A 17,796-nucleotide genomic window follows, 5' to 3' on the forward strand; every position below is an offset into this window, starting at 1 on the left:
TCTTGATCCTAGTCATTGTGGTCATTGTGTGGTGCTGGTTTGGGCAGGCCAATCTCTAACATCCTTGGAACACCCTTTTCTTCTCTCCAGGCAAGGGTCAGGGATGCCACAGCGGGGCTTGGAGTGCTTTCCAGAGTACAGGCGTCTGTATTATTTGGATCCCTTGACCTTCCCAGTTATTCCCGACAATTTCATAGAACGTGTGCTTTGCTCCTCCTGCACCCTCCCCTTGTATGCCTACCCCATGTCTTCCCTAAAAAAAGCAAGCCCAACTCAAAGACCACTTTCCTCATGGAATCATAGCGGATCTGCTAAGGGAGGGGATGCCCAGTCCTCTGTTCTTCACAAGGACTCCCTTCTTCTGGTTAAGGTTTCCTATGCAATTACGCCTCCTACAGAGGTGCATGAATTTTTAATTCTCCATTTAGCTATGAGAGTTCTACTGGTGTGGACTTTGTCTTATTCATTTATGTGCTGGTCATTCATAAGCTATTTCACAAATTGGATGGCAAAATGCAGTTGTACAAGGGTTTACTTACATACAAACACAATAGGATCCAAGTAAATACTCTTAAAAACAAGTCTTTTGGAGGGCATAATTAAATGAGGACAGTATACCATGGGACACAAGCAGAGGGGAGCAAACCTCAAGAAGAAAGACACATCAACTCTAAAGGGAAGCATCAGGATAGTTCCATGGCCCTGCTCTCTCTCCTTGGGAGGGTTTGCTCTTTCAATCATGAACTTTGTGGGTGAAAAATCCTACATGCAGAAGAAGCTCTCTATTTCTTCACATTGACGCTGCACTAAATGTGCATATCATCGACCTCTGGAAAAATGAACCTTAGTTCCAAAATAATCCACTGTCTTTCCTCATCTCAAGACAGAAAAAAGTAACCAGCCCTTGTTAGAGTAAAAGCATTTTTATCTGGATGGATTTTTTCCAGATGTGATGACAGAGCCAGGACTAGGGTGAAGCGAGGGAGGCTCTGGCCTCAGGTATAAAATATAAGCACTTAGATACTCCATACTTAAGATGGATGATCTCATAATGCGATAGATTTTTTAAAAAATCATAGTCATGAAAAAAATCATATAATCAACAAAATGTCCAAAATGTAAATCAAGGCAGGGTCTAATCCTATAATTGTCCAACTCAGTTGCACTCACCTACCTTGATACCAGGACAGTCAGACCCTGCTTTTATTGAGTCATTTACTATTCATCATGTATACATTGTTATTTTGAACAAATTAGTGGATTTCCTGGTTCCCGGAAGCATATATCAGTTGATTGTGTAAAAGAAGTGGAGCTTCGCAAAAAAAAATTAAAATGTCACCATGACAATGGCATTCATTCCTATGTTATGGGGAAGCAGCAAAACTCTCTTAGGAAAAAACTCTCCTTTTATTTGAGAAGACCCTTTAATGGCAATTTAGGTCTTGAAAGACAGGACAGGGAGGAAGACTCCCATGGAGACCAGCATCCTGTGGCATTGAGAAGACCGAGGTCAAAGCTCACACAACACAATACTCCCGTGTTAGTCTGTGTGTGTTGCTCTAAAGGAATACCTGAGGTGGATAATACGGCAGGAAAGGAAGTTATTTTGGCTCACTATTCTGCAGGCTGTGTGAGAAGCATGATACCTGCATCTGCCCCTCATTAGGCCTCAATCAGCCCTCAGGCCTAGTGGAAAGTGAAATGGGAGTAGTAATATCACCTGGTGAGAGCAGAGCGAGAAGGTGAAAGGAGGTCCCAGATTCTTTTAAACAACTACATGTTGTATGAAGTCGGAGCAAGAACTCATCATTATTGGGACGAAAGCACTTAGTCATTCGTCAGGGATTTACCCCGCAACTCAAATCCTCCCCACCAGATTCCACTTCCAACATTGAGGATTAGATTTTAGCATGAGGTTTCGAGGGGACAAATATCTGAAAAATATTATTCTTCCCCTGGCCCCTCAAATCTCATGTCCTTCTCACATTGCAAAATACAATCATCCCTTCCCAAGCACTCCCAAAAGTCTTAACTCCTTCTGGCATTAACTGAATCAAAAGTCCAAAGTCCATGTCTCATCCCCTGAGACTCAAGTTCCTTCCACCTTTTAGCCTGTACTATCAAAAATAAGTTATTTCCTTTCAAGTTACAATGATGGTTCAGGCATTGGCTAAACACCACCATTCCAAAAGGCAGACACTGGACAATAAAAGGGATTACAGGCCCCACACATGTCAGAAACTCTGCAGGGAAGCTGTTAAACCTCAAAGCTCCAAAACAATTCTTGATTCCATGTTCCAAATTCTGGTGTGAGGGTGGGCTCTGAAGACCTTGGGCAGCTCTGCCCCTGTGGCTTTCCAGGGTGCAGCCCACATGGCTCCTGTCACAGGTCAGAATCTGATGCCTGTGGCTCTTCCATGCTGAGGGTACAAGCTGTCAATGGTGCTCCTATTCTCAGGTCTGGAGGGCAGTATTCCCCTTCCCTCAGCTCCACTAGGCAATGCCCCACTGGGGACACTGTGTGGGGAATCCAACCCCCATTTCCCCTTAGCACTGCGCTAGTAGAGTTTTTCTGTTGGTATTCTCCCTCTGCAGCAGTTTTCTGCCTGGAGAACCAGGCTTGGCCACACATCCTCTGAAATGTAGGTGGAAGCTGCCAAGCCTCTTTCCTTTTTGTACTCTGCATACTTGCAGGCTTAACACCACATGAAAGCTGCCAAGACGTTATGGCTTTCACCCACTGAAGCAGTGGCCAATCTGTACATTAGGCCCTTTGAGCTGAGGCTGGAGCCTGGGCAGCCAGGATGTGGGAACAGTGTCTTGGGCTGAGCAGGGCAGCTGTGCCCTGGGTGTGGCCACTGAACCATTCTTTCCTCTTAGGCCTGTGGGCTGTAGTAGGAGGGCATGCCTCAAAGTTTTCAAAAATGCCTTGTAAGCCTTTTCCCCATTGTCTTGGCCATTAGCACATGGCTCCTTCTCAGTCATGGAATCTCTCTAGCAAGTGATTCTCCACAGCCCACTTACACTCCTCTTCTCAACATGCTTTTTCTTTCTCTACTAAATTCCTAGGCTGCAAATTTTCCAAACTTTTATACTTTGCTTCCCCTTTAAATATAAGTTCCATATTTACATCATTTCTTTGCTCCTGTGTCTCACTGTAAGCTTGTAGAAGCAGCCACATATCTTGAGTACTTTGCTCCTTGGAGATTACTTAGACCAGACACTCTAGGTAATCACTCTAAAGTTCAACTTTGCATAAATCTCTAGGACATGGACACAATGCGGCCAAGCTTTTTACTAGGGTGTAACACTGGTGACCCTTGTTCCAATTCCCAATAACTTCCACTTTTCCCTCTTACACCTGATAGCCTGGACTTCACTGTCCATATCTCTATGAGCATTTTGGTCACATACATTTAACAGGTTTCTAAAGAGTTCCAACTTTCCCTCATCTTCCTATCTTTTGCTGGGCTCTGCAAACTCTTTCAGCCTCTGCCAGTACCCAGTGATAAAGCCACTTCCATATTTTCAGCTGTCTTTACAGCAATACCCCTGAACAGTACCAATTTTCTGTGTCGGTTTGTTTATACTGCTATAAAGGAATACCTAATGCTGGGTAGTTCATAAGGAAAAGAAGTTTATTTTGGTTCCCTATTCTGTAGGCTGTATAAGTAGCATGGTGCCAGCATCTGCTCCTTTTGAGGCCTCAGAAAGCTTCCATCTGGGTAGGAAAGGGAAGGGGGAACAGGAGTATCACAAGTCAGGAGAAGGAGCCAGAGTTGGGGAGGTGCCACACTGTGTTAAACAATCAGATCTCCCATGACTCAAATAAGGAACTCAGTGATTATCTCTAGGACAACACCAAGTCATTCATGAGGGATCCACCCCAATGACCAAGAGACCTCCTGCCAAGTCCCAACTCCAAGACTGGGGATTACATTTCAACATAGTATTTGGAGAGTACAAACACCCAACCTGTATCAGACCCCAATTTCCAGTGCACATATCAGAGAGTGGGCCAGAGAAAGAAGCATTGATCTTGACTGTTGTAGAAAAGAAGAATGCCTTCACTCTTGGGCTATGTTATAATGTGTGCGCACTTGGGCTAAGACTTCCCCAGGCCAAAAAAAGTGAAGACTCTGGGAGGGAGTGAGTGGCAATTTCAGGAAGACAGACAAGTCTTAAAAGTCTTCATCTCCACAGTAAAGTGGAGAGAACTCAGAGTCCTCAGAAAGCCATCAGCAAGTAGTGGTGCTAGTCAGCTCTAGATTAAACTATTCTGCAACTACTGCTCCAAGACATTTTCAAGCCATTGCTGAAACAAACAAACCAATGTATAAAAACCCAAAAATGAAACAAATAATGTCTAGCATTCTTTGGGGGGGGGGGAAAAATACCAAAATTGTTATTCAGCAATTTAAGCTGGGCAGTCGTGGCGGTTCATGCCTGTAATCTCAGCACTTTGGAAGGCCAAGACAGGTGAATCACTTGAGGACAGGAGCTCGAGACCAGCCAGGCCAACCTATGTCTATGAAAAATACAAAAATTAGCTGGGCATGATGGCACAGGCCTGTAGTCCCAGCTACTCAGGAGGCTGAGATAAGAGAATTGCTAAAATCAATGACGCAGAGGTTTTGTGACCTGAGATTGCACCACTGCATTCCAGCGTGGGCAACGGAGGAAGACCCTGTTTCCTAATTTTAAAAAATAAAATAGGCTTTATTATATACCGAATCCAATCAAAAATTTCCAAGCATGAAAAGAAGTAGGAAAATATGGCCCATAACTAGGAGAAAAGTCATTCAGTAAAAACAAACCCAATAATGACAAAGGTACTGGGATTAGAAAAAGGAATGTAAAGGATCTATTACAAAAGTTATAAATATGTCAAGGGCTGAAGAGTAAACCTTTTTGATGAGGAAGAACACATGTAAGTTCAAAATGGACCTTCCAGCAATAAAACAAAATGAGCATGTGAACAAAAAATATTCTGAATTGGATTTAGGACATATGACAACATAGAAGAAAGGATCAGTAAGGCTGAGTCTACATTAACACAAACAAATGAGGAAATGAAGCAAAGGGAGAAAATAAAAGGCTGGATAAAAAATAAACAGTGCACTTCATAGAAATATCAAGCAATCCAGCACCTACGTGTGTGTGAAGGCAGAGAGAAGTTCCAGGAGAAAATATAAAGTTAATGAAATAATAGCCTCTTTTTATTAATGTCGTGAGACTAGAAACATACAAATTTTGTACTGAAACATATCCAAGAAGAATAATTATTTAAAAAAAAACAGAACAAGTATATCATAATTACACAAGTTCATTTTCAGACTGCTGTAAAGATCTACCTGAGACTGGATAATTAGAAATAAAAGAGGTTTCTTTGACTCACAGTTATTCAGGATTAACAGAAAGCACGGCTAGGAGGCCTCGGGAATCTCACACTCATGATGGAAGGTGAAGTGGAAGCAAGCAAGTCTACCATGGTGTCAGACAAAAGAGAGAGGAAGAGAGAAGAAGAGAGACAGAGCACAAGAGCAAGCACAGAAGGAAACTGCCACTTATAAAACCATCACATCTCTTGAGAATTCACTCACTATCATGAGAACAGCATGGCAGAAATCACCTCCCCATGATCAACACTTGCCACCAGGTCCCACTCCCCACACTGGAGATTATGGAATTGTAATTCCAGATGAGATTTGGGTAGGGACACAGAGCCAAACCATAAATAATCAAATTGTTTTGAATCAAAAATAATGAGAAAATCTTAAAAGCATGCTGAGATAAGACACTGCTACACAAGTACAAAAAATAAAGTAACATATTTAAGTACCAAATGAAGAAAACTATGTCAACATAGAACCCTCACAAGCAAAAATACATTTCTAGATCAATGCTAAACACAGATTCCAATAATAAGTAAAGGCATTTTCTTTTCATTTTTTTTTTTTTTGTTTTTTTTTTTTTTTTTTTTTTTTTTTTTTTTTTTTTTTTTTTTTAAGGAGATCGGAGTCTCGCTCTGTCGACCAGGCTGGAGTGCAGTGGCTCGATCTCGGCTCACTGCAACCTCTGCCTCCTGGGTTCACGCCATTCTCCTGCCTCAGCCTCCCAAGTAGCTTTGACTACAGGGGCCTGCCACCATGCCTGCCTAATTATTTTGTATTTTTAGTAGAGACAGGGTTTCACCATGTTAGCCAGGATGGTCTTGATCTCCTGACCTCGTGATCCACCCACCTCGGCCTCCCAAAGTGTTGGGAACTATAGGTGTGAGCCACCACACCCGGCCTTGGGTGAATTTCTTAATGTCCAGGTGTCCTTGACTGAGAGATGGTAGACTAGGTTCATTCCAAGCAAATGATATTATTTGTGTGCATAGAGGGGGATGCGGAAGGCCAAGCATTTTCTAATGACAACAACAAAACTAAGAGAATTCCTCACTAGCAAACTTGTAGTATAAAACAAGACCCAAATGCATGCTGTCTATAAAAACCCAATGTCTTTATCAAATATAAGGACAAAGATAGGCTGATAGTAAAGGAGTGGAAAGAATTATAGTACAGAATCATTAATCTAATGAAAACAGAATTAGCTGTATTGGCTAATTGGTTATAAATCAAAGTAGATTTTACAGCAAGGTGTATTATTACTGGTAAAGAGGCTATGTTTTCCAATGATAAAGTTTTTAAATCACCAAGAACAGATATTATTATTATTAAATTAGTATGCACCTAATAAGAGAATCTCAAAGTCTTTAAAAAGAAATTAATAGAACTAAGAGAAGAAATTTAAAAATTAACAATTACCATTGAATAATTCAGTATTGATGGAACGTACCTAAAAATAATAAGAGCTATTTATGACAAACCCACAGCCAATATCATACTGAATGGGCAAAAACTGGAAAAATTCCCTTTGAAAACTGGCACAAGACAGGGATGCCCTCTCTCATCACTCCTATTCAACATAGTGTTGGAAGTTCTGGCTAGGGCAATAAGGCAAGAGAAAGAAATCAAGGGTATTCAGTTAGGAAAAGAAGAAGTCAAATTGTCCCTGTTTGCAGATGCCATGATTGTATATTTAGAAAACCCCATTATCTCAGCCTAAAATCTCCTTAAGCTGATAAGCAAATTCAGCAAAGTCTCAGGATACAAAATTAATGTGGAAAAATCACACGCATTCTTATACACCAGTAACAGACAAACAGAGAGCCAAATCATGAATGAACTTCCATTCACAATTGCTTCAAAGAGAATAAAATACCTAGGAATCCAACTTACAAGGGATGTAAAGGACCTCTTCAAGGAGAACTACAAATCACTGCTCAGTGAAATAAAAGAGGACACAAACAAATGGAAGAACATACCATGCTCATGGATAGGAAGAATCAATATCGTGAAAATGGCCATACTGCCCAAGTTATTTATAGATTCAATGCCATCCCCATCAAGCTACCAATGAGTTTCTTCACAGAATTGGAAAAAACTGCTTTAAAGTTCATATGGAACCAAAAAAGAGCCCGCATCTCCATGACAATCCTAAGTCAAAAGAACAAAGCTGGAGGCATCACGCTACCTGACTTCAAACTCTACTACAAGGCTACAGTAACCAAAACAGCATGGTACTGGTACCAAAACAGAGATATAGACCAATGGAACAGAACAGAGTCCTCAGAAATAATACCACACATCTACAGCCATCTGATCTTTGACAAACCTGAGAGAAACAAGAAATGGGGAAAGGATTCCCTATTTAATAAATGGTACTGGGAAAATTGGCTAGCCATAAGTAGAAAGCTGAAACTGGATCCTTTCCTTACTCCTTATATGAAAATTAATTCAAGATGGATTAGAGACTTAAATGTTAGACTTCATACCATAAAAACCCTAGAAGAAAACCTAGGTAGTACCATTCAGGACATAGGCATGGGCAAAGACTTCATGTCTAAAACACCAAAAGCAACGGCAGCAAAAGCCAAAATTGACAAATGGGATCTGATTAAACTAAAGAGCTTCTGCGCAGCAAAAGAAACTACCATCAGAGTGAACAGGCAACCTACAGAATGGGAGAAAATGTTTGCATCTACTCATCTGACAAAGGGCTAATATCCAGAACCTACAAAGAACTCAAACAAATTTACAAGAAAAAAACAAACAACCCCATCAAAAAGTGGGCAAAGGATATGAACAGACATTTCGCAAAAGAAGACATTCATACAGCCAACAGAAACATGAAAAAATGCTCATCATCACTGGCCATCAGAGAAATGCAAATCAAAACCATAATGAGATACCATCTCACGCCAGTTAGAATGGCAATCATTAAAAAGTCAGGAAATAACAGCTGCTGGAGAGGATGTGGAGAAATAGGAACACTTTTACACTGTTGGTGGGATTGTAAACTAGTTCAACCATTATGGAAAATAGTATAGAGATTCCTCAAGGATCTAGAACTAGATGTACCATTTGACCCAGCCATCCCGTTACTGGGTATATACCCAAAGGATTATAAATCATGCTGCTATAAAGACACATGCACACGTATGTTTATTGCGGCACTATTCACAATAGCAAAGACTTGGAATCAACCCAAATGTCCATCAGTGACAGACTGGATGAAGAAAATGTGGCACATATACACCATGGAATACTATGCAGCCATAAAAAAGGATGAGTTTGTGTCCTTTGTAGGGACATGGATGCAGCTGGAAACCATCATTCTTAGCAAACTATCACAAGAACAGAAAACCAAACACCGCATGTTCTCACTCATAGGTGGGAACTGAACAATGAGATCACTTGGACTTGGGAAGGGGAATATCACACACTGGGGCCTATCATGGGGAGGGGAGAGGGGGGAGGGATTGCATTGGGAGTTATACCTGATGTAAATGACGAGTTGATGGGTGCTGACGAGTTGATGGGTGCAGCACAGCAACATGGCACAAGTATATATATGTAACAAACCTGCACGTTATGCACATGTACCCTAGAACTTAAAGTATAATAATAATAAATAAATAAATAATAAAAAATAAATAAAAAAAGATGTATCATATTAGAAAATTTTTTAAAAAAATGAATATTTCAACTCTTTTTTCTTTGAAATGGTTTTTTTTTTTTTTAGCAGAAAAGTATAAATAAAGATAGAGAAGACTTGAAAAACAGTATCATCCATTGCGACCTATTTAAGCTTTACGGGACACTCCTCCCAATAACAGTAAAATGCATTAAAATATTATCTAAGAGAGCTCATACTGATCTAAGAAACAAAAAATCAAAGCAATTTTAAATCATATGAAACACAATGTCTATCCACAGTGGAATGTGTGAAACTGTGATTAAAGGAAAATAGCTGGAAAATTCCCCACCTATATGAACATTACTCAACATATTTCTAATGAGTCAAAGGAGAAATTTAAAAATGTTTTCACATGACAGCAAATGGAAACATAACATACCAAAATTTGTGGCAATACAGCTAAAGCAGTGCTTGGAGGGAAATTTATAACATTAACTGCTATTATAATGGGAAATAGAAAAGCTCAGAAATAGACAATCTAATATTCCACTGTAAAAACCCTGGTGGGAAAAAAGAACGAATGAAGCTGAAAGTAAATAGGAAAACGAGTGAATAAAAAAGAATGTGGACAAAAAAGAGAACATTAAAAATAAATAAAAGAAAGCTAATTGCTTGAGGAATGCATAAAATTGTTAGAACTCTCAATAGGTTCATTAAGGGAAATTACTAGAAGTCTCAGGTGCACACCCAGGCTTCAGGCAGGCAGGAAACTGAGATTAATCTGCGTTTCAGGGTCAGATAGACGAGCCGCCAACAGGTGGCAGTAACTGCGCGCTCATTCCCTCACCTTCTGCAGGTCAGGCCAGGCTCTGGACTCAGCACTCAGCTCAGAAGATGAGAGAGGATGACAGTAGCTCCATGGACTCTGGCCTTAGGCAGAGCATTACTGTAGCTTTGGCGTTGTAGGAAGAGGAAGAGCGGAGGTTATCAGGACACCATGTGGCAGTGGTAAGGAATATGGACTTTGAAGAGAGGGGGATTTTATTTCAAATTGCATCTCTGCCACATAGTAGCCAGGTGACTTTGAATATGTCCTCTAACCTTTCTAGGTTCCAGGACCTGCCTCTGTAAACCAGGGTAATACCGCCCTGGCATGTTTGTTCCTGAGGATCAAAGGAGATAACTTGTATAACAATGGCCACAGCAGGGCCGGCTACAAAATTCCCAAGGCTCAGTGCAAAATGGACATGCAGGGCACCTTGTTCGAAGAACAGCAGAAGAAAGTGTCATGAAAGGCGGGAGGATATTCAGCTTTCTCAAGCCAATATTTTTTATCATTTGAAAAACGTAATAGGGATAATATTTATAGAAGAGTAACAACAAAATCACATAAATCCCCACCAGAAATCAGTGTCATAGTTTTAATAGAATAAATAGTAATACTTTATTAATTGGATCTCGATAAATCAAAAAAAATTTCTGGCCAACGTTTCTGTCAATTAATTTATGAGGTCATCAAACTTTATGCCTTGAACAACTTCATTTTTCCTTTTGAAAAGAATCTGCTGAAGCAACTGTTTCTGGAATATTATATAAGTTCTCACAGCACTGCGATAAATTATTTTGACACAAATTTTTAGTATATCTGGAGCTGGTGGTTCTTGTGGAACTATTTTTTTCAAAGGATTAAACTCTTTAAGCAAATCAGTTTTATGGAAGTTTGAATTTAATTTTAAGTGTAAATTTCTCCAGTGGAATTTGGATGCATCTTCTGACATGGTCTGTAAGCTGCAGAGGCCCACAGCCGACCAAATGTGGCATCATGATTTGTAACTTATTCAAAACTCTTGTTTTTGAATTCTATTGTTGTATCTTTAACAACAAGAAGAACTTTATTTTTAAAATTGCTCTTCTTGTTAATAATTGATTGATCGGAAGTTTTCTTTTCTCTTTCTTTTTTTTTTTTTTTTTTTTTTTTTTTTTTTTTTTTTGAGATATGGTCTCCGTCTGTTGACCAGAGATTACCATGGCTCACTGCAGCCTCAAACTCCTGAACTCATGTGATCCTCCTTCCTCAACTTCCCAAGTAGCTAGGACTATGGGCATGTGCCACTGTGCTGAGCTAATCTTTGTTGTTGTTTTTTTTATGATGGGGTCTAACTAAGTATATGGCCCAGGGTGGTCTCCAACACATGGCTTCAAACATTCCTCAGATCTCAGCTTCACAATGTGCTGGGATAACAAGTGTGACCCACCATGCCCATCCCATCAGAGGTTTCATGACTATCATTATACATTTAATTTCTATTTCTGTCCCTTGGATAATTCCTTGAAGAACTCTAAACTCTCTGAGGATTCCAAGAACTCCATAGTATACTCTCTCCCTGGTATACTCTATTGCTGGTATACTCTATCCCTGGTATGCTCTATCACTGGTATACTCTATTGCTGGTATACTCTATCGCTGGTATACTCTATCGCTGGTATACTCTATCGCTGGTATACTCTATCCCTGGTATACTCTATCCCTGGTATACTCTATCCCTGGTATGCTCTATCACTGGTATACTCTATTGCTGGTATACTCTATCCCTGGTATACTCTATTACTGGTATACTCTCTCTCTGGTATACTCTATTGCTGGTATACTGTATCCCTGGTATACTCTATCGCTGGTATACTCTATCCCTGGTATACTCTATCCCTGGTATGCTCTATCACTGGTATACTCCATTGCTGGTATACTCTATCGCTGGTATACTATATCCCTGGTATACTCTATTGCTGGTATACTCTATCCCTGGTATACTCTATCGCTGGTATATGCTACTGCTGGTATACTCTATCACTTGTTTACTCTATCCCTGGTATACTCTATCCCTGGTATACTCTATTGCCATGTCCACAGGCACACTTTTGTTTTGTGATTCTCTCCTCCCAATTTGCTATCTGAGCTCCTATGGTTCCTGTCTTGGTGCTCAGGTCAGGGGGTAAGTATTTGTGCAGAAGCTCCAAGGATGACTCTGAGAAAGCACAGGCACAGAGGTGTTGGTGCTGCCTCCAAACAGAGACCCTCCTTTCACCCCAGGGCTGAGGACACTGCGGCGGCTGCTGCTGCCACCTCCCATCCGGTCCAGACATGCCTGGGCTACTCCAAGAATGTCTATGCTCAGGGCATCAAGCTCTAGTATGTGGCCTTCATGTCCCTGGGCCTGAGCCTGCCCACCTTGTCTCCCCTCATAGCCATTCTGCCCATGTGCCTGCTCCATTGTCTCAGTGAGCTTCACTTACAAAACACAAGTTCACAGAAAAAACTGAGGAAGTCAGGGGGCTATCAGCAGAGCCTGCCACCAGGCACCGGCCCTTCTGAGAGTAAGTCCCTGTGTCACTGCCCTGCCCTCAAGCCCACGAAGCTGGCCCTGCCTCCGGAATTGAGAACCAGTAAAACTGCTTCTGTTACTTAACATTGAGGACATAATGCACAGAAATTTTCTTTTCTAGATCATAGATACGAGAGGCTTTGCTTTTTGGGAGCCTATCTATAGGAATGAGGGTTTCCACTCTTGCCTGAGGAAGTGAACCATTTTGCCACAAAGAAACAGCCTGAAATTCTCTCCCCAGTGACAGAAAGAGGTACAAGGACACAGCATGGGTCATGTTCCATTAAAAGACAGCACAGTGAGTCTATTTATCAGTCAAACTTGCTGGTTCCCATTTTACACACAACCTGGCTTTGCTTTTAGCTCATTAATAAAAAAAAAAAAAAAGTCATTTATATCTTAACATGTCCCAAATCCTAGAATTGCCGCATCTCTGGTTTTGGTGAAGAACCCCATGGTTCTGCCAGTGGACAGTCTTCCTTGCTGAAACAAGATAATAACCCATCCTTTAAAACAAAGATGCCCCTCTATTGGTCCTTATCAAACACACTTCATCACTAGGATGTGCACAGCTGTGAAGGAGTCTCACTGGGCTGTGCCAGGAAAAAAGAAGCAGCTGCAACCATAGGAATCTTCATGGGACAGTCAGCTCAGCTGTCCTTGAGCGACCAGGCCCATGTTACCATAGCCCTGGTGGCTTCTTCCCCAGGGGCACAGAGGCGCTGCATGTCACAGTGACTTTCCTATTTCAGAGCAATTTTACCTCCTTCTCTAACAAGGCCTCACAAAAGTACTGAGATCTAGAGAGGACAACAAGTATAAAACCACAATGCTATCGGTGGTTCCTGGGATTGGAACTGCTGTATAGGAAAAAATTCACTCTCTGATATGGGTGAGTTTTTAAATGTGAGTGTATTACTTTTATAACAATAATGCTAATCATAGGAGTCATTAAGAACGTATCAATCAGGAGTGATGCCACACATGAAAAAGATGGGAACCAGTCCCTTAATTCAAACTCTAAGCCCCAGTAAGCTTCTTCTCATAGTACCATGACATTTCCTTAAGAATATCTACTCAACAAATTAAGAGATGTGACAGCCTAATTCAATAAGCAAATCTAGATTAACTTGTATCCGGAAACATCAACAGCCATGAAGCCATAGTTGGAACAACTGGAGAAATGTGAAATATTGACAAGATAATAAATAATATCGAAGAATTATTTTCTTAAGATGTATAAATTGTATTGTGCTTGATGAGGGAATTTTCCCTCATATTTAAGAGATTCATGCTGAGATAATTACTGTGAAGTATCATGATGTTTGCCTCTTACTTTCTTTTTTTTAACTTTAAGCAAATTTTTATTACACAAAAGGTTGTCACATAATTGGGTGTTTCTCTACTATGTGCACAATTATTCTCACTCTGCATAGAAAGGCTGCTTAACTTCTCATCTGGTGGTGGCAAGCACTGAAGTCCTGATTTGAACAGAACAGTAGTAAAAATGACTCAGTGATTTAAGTTGAAAGCCGTGCGTTGGTACATGCTCTTGTACCCAGTATCAGGAATGTACAACATTTTTCATCCAAAAAAGAAAATAAATTATCCGTAGGCTTGGATAATGACAGCTGTAAACCATGATAGATTTTGTCAGCTGAAACAAGTAGCCAATGGTTATAGTGGTTTCTTATACATCAGCCAACTTTTTCTTCGTTTTCTCCAACTGACTTCTCTGAAGTTATTGGTGAGGAACACTGCCTTGGGCTTCCTGTCACAATTCATTAATAAAGGTAAAGCACTACTCTAGGAATTAGAACAGGTCACCTCCCATATCACCTCCCATTCCACACATTGCACCCATTCCAGGGCCATTCCCTTCTTTAGGAATTTCTGTGACTACAACATCTGCTGTAGTTAACAGAGAGGCCATGCCAGCAGCATCCGATAAAGCAATTCTCACTACCTTTGTTGAGTCAACAATGCCTTTTCCCACTATATTCACAAAATCTCCCAACATAGTATCATAACCAACTTTTGAGGAACTTTGCATAATTTTCTCAACTATCAAAGATTCTTCAACATCTGCATTCTTAGCAATGGTCATTGCTGAAATTTTGAGTGTTTTTAAAATAATTTCTGTACCAATTTTTTGATCTTTGTTAGCTGGAATCAATGAGTCCAGGCTGGAATGCACCAAAGCAGGGCACAACCCCCTCCCTAAACAATGTCTTCAACGGCAGCTCTTGTAGCATCAAGGGCACCTGTAACTCTGTCTTTTCATTCACTTCAACATCACTTGTCCCACCAACCTTCAGCACAGCTACTCCATCTGAAAGTTTCTCCAGCTGTTCATTCAGTTTTTCCTTTTCGTATTCACTAGTGGTGACATGTGACTGGTCAATGATTTCTTGAATACGTTTTTCAATTGGAGCCTTGTTACCTCTCCAACTTCTCCTAAGTCACGAGGCTGAACATCTTCAAGATTTAGTGTCAGTCCCCTTCTCCAAGCACTGCACCACCAGCAGCAATATCTTTAAGCTGATTCTTTCTATTGTCACCAAACCCTGGAGCTTTGACTGCCACAACCTGAAGACCAACCTTTAGCCTATTGGAGACAAGTGTACTTAGAGCTTCTCCATGAATGTCTTCAGCAATTATGACCAAAGATTTACGGTGAGCACTGGCAATTTCAAGAGCAGGTTACAATGGACTGGACACTAGAAATTTTCTTTTCACGCAACAGAACATAGGCATCCTGGAATTCACATTTCGGACCTTTTGATGTATTCATAAATTATGGAGAAATATATCCTCTGTCAAATTTTCATGCCTTCAATAATTTCTCATTCATCGGTCAACGTTTTCCAAACTTTACTGTGATGACACCCTTTCTTCTAACCTTTTTCATTGCATCAGAGATGATGTTACCAATTTGTCACATTTGCAGAAATTGTAGCAACCTGCACAATTTTCAGGTTTGGTCACAGATTCAGACTGCTTTTTAAGTTCAGCGAATACAGCATCAACAGCTAACGTCACACCTCTTTCGATTTGCACTGGAATTAGCACCTTTGCTAACCTTCTGGAAGCCTTACTTGGAAAGAGAGGGTACCAGTGCAGTAGCAGTGGGAGTGCCATCCCCAGTCTCTTCATTTGTGTTATTGGCAACATCTTGGAGAAGTTTAGCTCCAATGTTTTTATATTTATCCTTTAAGTCAATTGACTTTGCATCAGTCACACCATCTTTTGTTACTTTGGGACTTCCCCAGCTCTGTTCAGTAATCACTGTTCTTCCCTTTCGCCCCATTATAAGGCTACAGCATCGGTTAAAAGGCCTACACCTTGAAGCATTAAGGCTCGGACATTGGCACCAAATTGTACATCTTTGGCATCAGTCCGAGTGAGATGAGGAGCCAGTACCCTGGACACCGGTCTCATCTGGCAAAAGACTGTGGGTCATTGAAGCATTTCTGCGGGGCGGTGGCAGGACATGCGCATGGCGAGGCAGGTCATCAGCAGCAAGTGAGGGCTGCCCCTTACTTTCTAAAGGTGACATGCAAATATACAAAAAAAAAAAAGGCCATAAATTATTAATTTAGGCAGAGCACATAAAGGTTTTATTTCCTATTCCGTTTCTCTGTATGTTTTCTTCACTAGGAAGAAATAGTTTCAGTGTCAGGAATGAATGAGTCTGCCCCTCAATTCCAGCCTGCTCAACACACAGGGAGACAAACTCCTGACAATCTGTGTGACTCCCTGGTGACTGAGCTCCAGCCCTGGATGCATATTTGTTTAGCAGTTCTGACAGCACTGACCCAGCCCTCTCTTTGCATACCCCGTCAGAACCTTTTTTTTTTTTTTTTGCTTTGAGACTGAGTCTTGCTCTGTCATAAGCGATTCCCATGCCTCAACTTCCCAAATACCTGGAATTATAGGCATAAGTCACCACGCCTGGCTAATTTTTGTATTTTTCATAGAGACGGGGTTTTTTCATGTTGGTCAAACTGATCTCATACTCCTGACCTCACGTGAGCCACCTGCCTCGGCCTCCCAAGTGCTGGGATGACAGGCCTGAGCCACCATTCTAGGTCCAGAAACTTCCTTTTATAAAAATGTCATTAAGTATCTTGGCCACACAATATCATTACCAGCTTCCTTTAAATCCACCTCTGGCCTGACAGGAATCAGGGTTCTTCAGAACCTGACATTTTAAAGGAAGAGACCAGGCAGGCCATGAGTAAAGGCTCATTGTCCCCATGTCTCTGTCACAGCTGCACTGCCGAGACATCACAGACACGGACACTGGGGCCTGCTTGTTTCTCAAACTGCCCTTAGAGCCAAAGAGGGAGGAACTAGGATGAAGGTCACTCATTTTCCCGAGAAAGGTCCTCTCCTGAGGGCCTGGCACAGGGCTCTGTCCGTTGCCTGTGGCCGCCGATTGCTCCTCTGGGTTACGGAGAAAGGACAGGGTCCTGAGAGACCTCAGAGACTTCACACAGCCCTGAAAACATCGGGCTCCTTCAAAAGTGTGTCCCATCACCAACAAGGAGACTATGTGGAGGCCTTGCACCCCCACTCCGTGCCGCTCCACCAAATCCCAGCAACAGTGAGCTCCCTTCACGCTGACGTCTGTAGAAAGCAGAGAAAGCCTGGCTCCCAGAGCCCTGAAGTCCTGTGGAGCTGACCTTCCCTGAGTGATGGCGTGAGCCTAAGGAATTCAACTGTGGGCCAAAGGCCACCTCCTGGCCCGGGCCTAGGTGGACTCTGAGGGGACACATGTAGTCACAATCCCACCCTCCCATTCTCCTTCTCAGAGGAAGGAAGCGGGCACCCATCTGCCTCATCTCTGTCCCGGGGGGAAGATGGGGAGTTTCAGGGGAGCTTTCACATGAATTTCACTAGCTCGGATCACCTGGGAGGATGGGGCCCACCATGTTCCTGGTGCCTCCAGAAGCCCTGAGCCCCTCCAGGGTCCTTGAGTTTGAGCCAGCCCTGTATCAGCCCCAGGAGCTGAATGTTCCAGCAATGGGTAGAATTACATGGAAAGACCTCTCAATTTGGCCTGAGACTGCCCACAAACACTCAGGAAAAACAGGGCATCTCACAGAGTGGGCAGCAGGTGAGTGGCAGGTTACAGACCCTGAGTTTGAGTTTGTTCCCCTGTGAGACAGGTGCAGCCCCTCACTCCATTCATACACTGGATTTTAAGTGGCACAAGATAAGAGGAATTTTCTGGTCCCAAGAGCAGGAGGAAGGGATTTTCTGGGGTTTCCCGAGTCCAAATTTGCATAAGATCTCCTGCGTGTGCATTGTTCTTTGAGGACCATTCTCTGACTCACCAAAGTGGTTGAATTCTAATCCCTGTAATGAGCGTTGCAGCCAATAC

At 41.8% G+C, this 17,796-nt stretch overlaps 1 pseudogene; it reads right to left on the bottom strand.

Moving 5' to 3' along the window:
* Window positions 1-14,220: 14,220 nt before the first annotated feature.
* On the bottom strand, window positions 14,221-15,878 carry LOC126961062 (60 kDa heat shock protein, mitochondrial-like; annotated as a pseudogene).
* Window positions 15,879-17,796: the final 1,918 nt, after the last annotated feature.

The sequence above is a fragment of the Macaca thibetana genome, chromosome 8, assembly GCF_024542745.1.
Source record: "Macaca thibetana thibetana isolate TM-01 chromosome 8, ASM2454274v1, whole genome shotgun sequence".
Lineage (NCBI taxonomy): Eukaryota > Metazoa > Chordata > Mammalia > Primates > Cercopithecidae > Macaca > Macaca thibetana.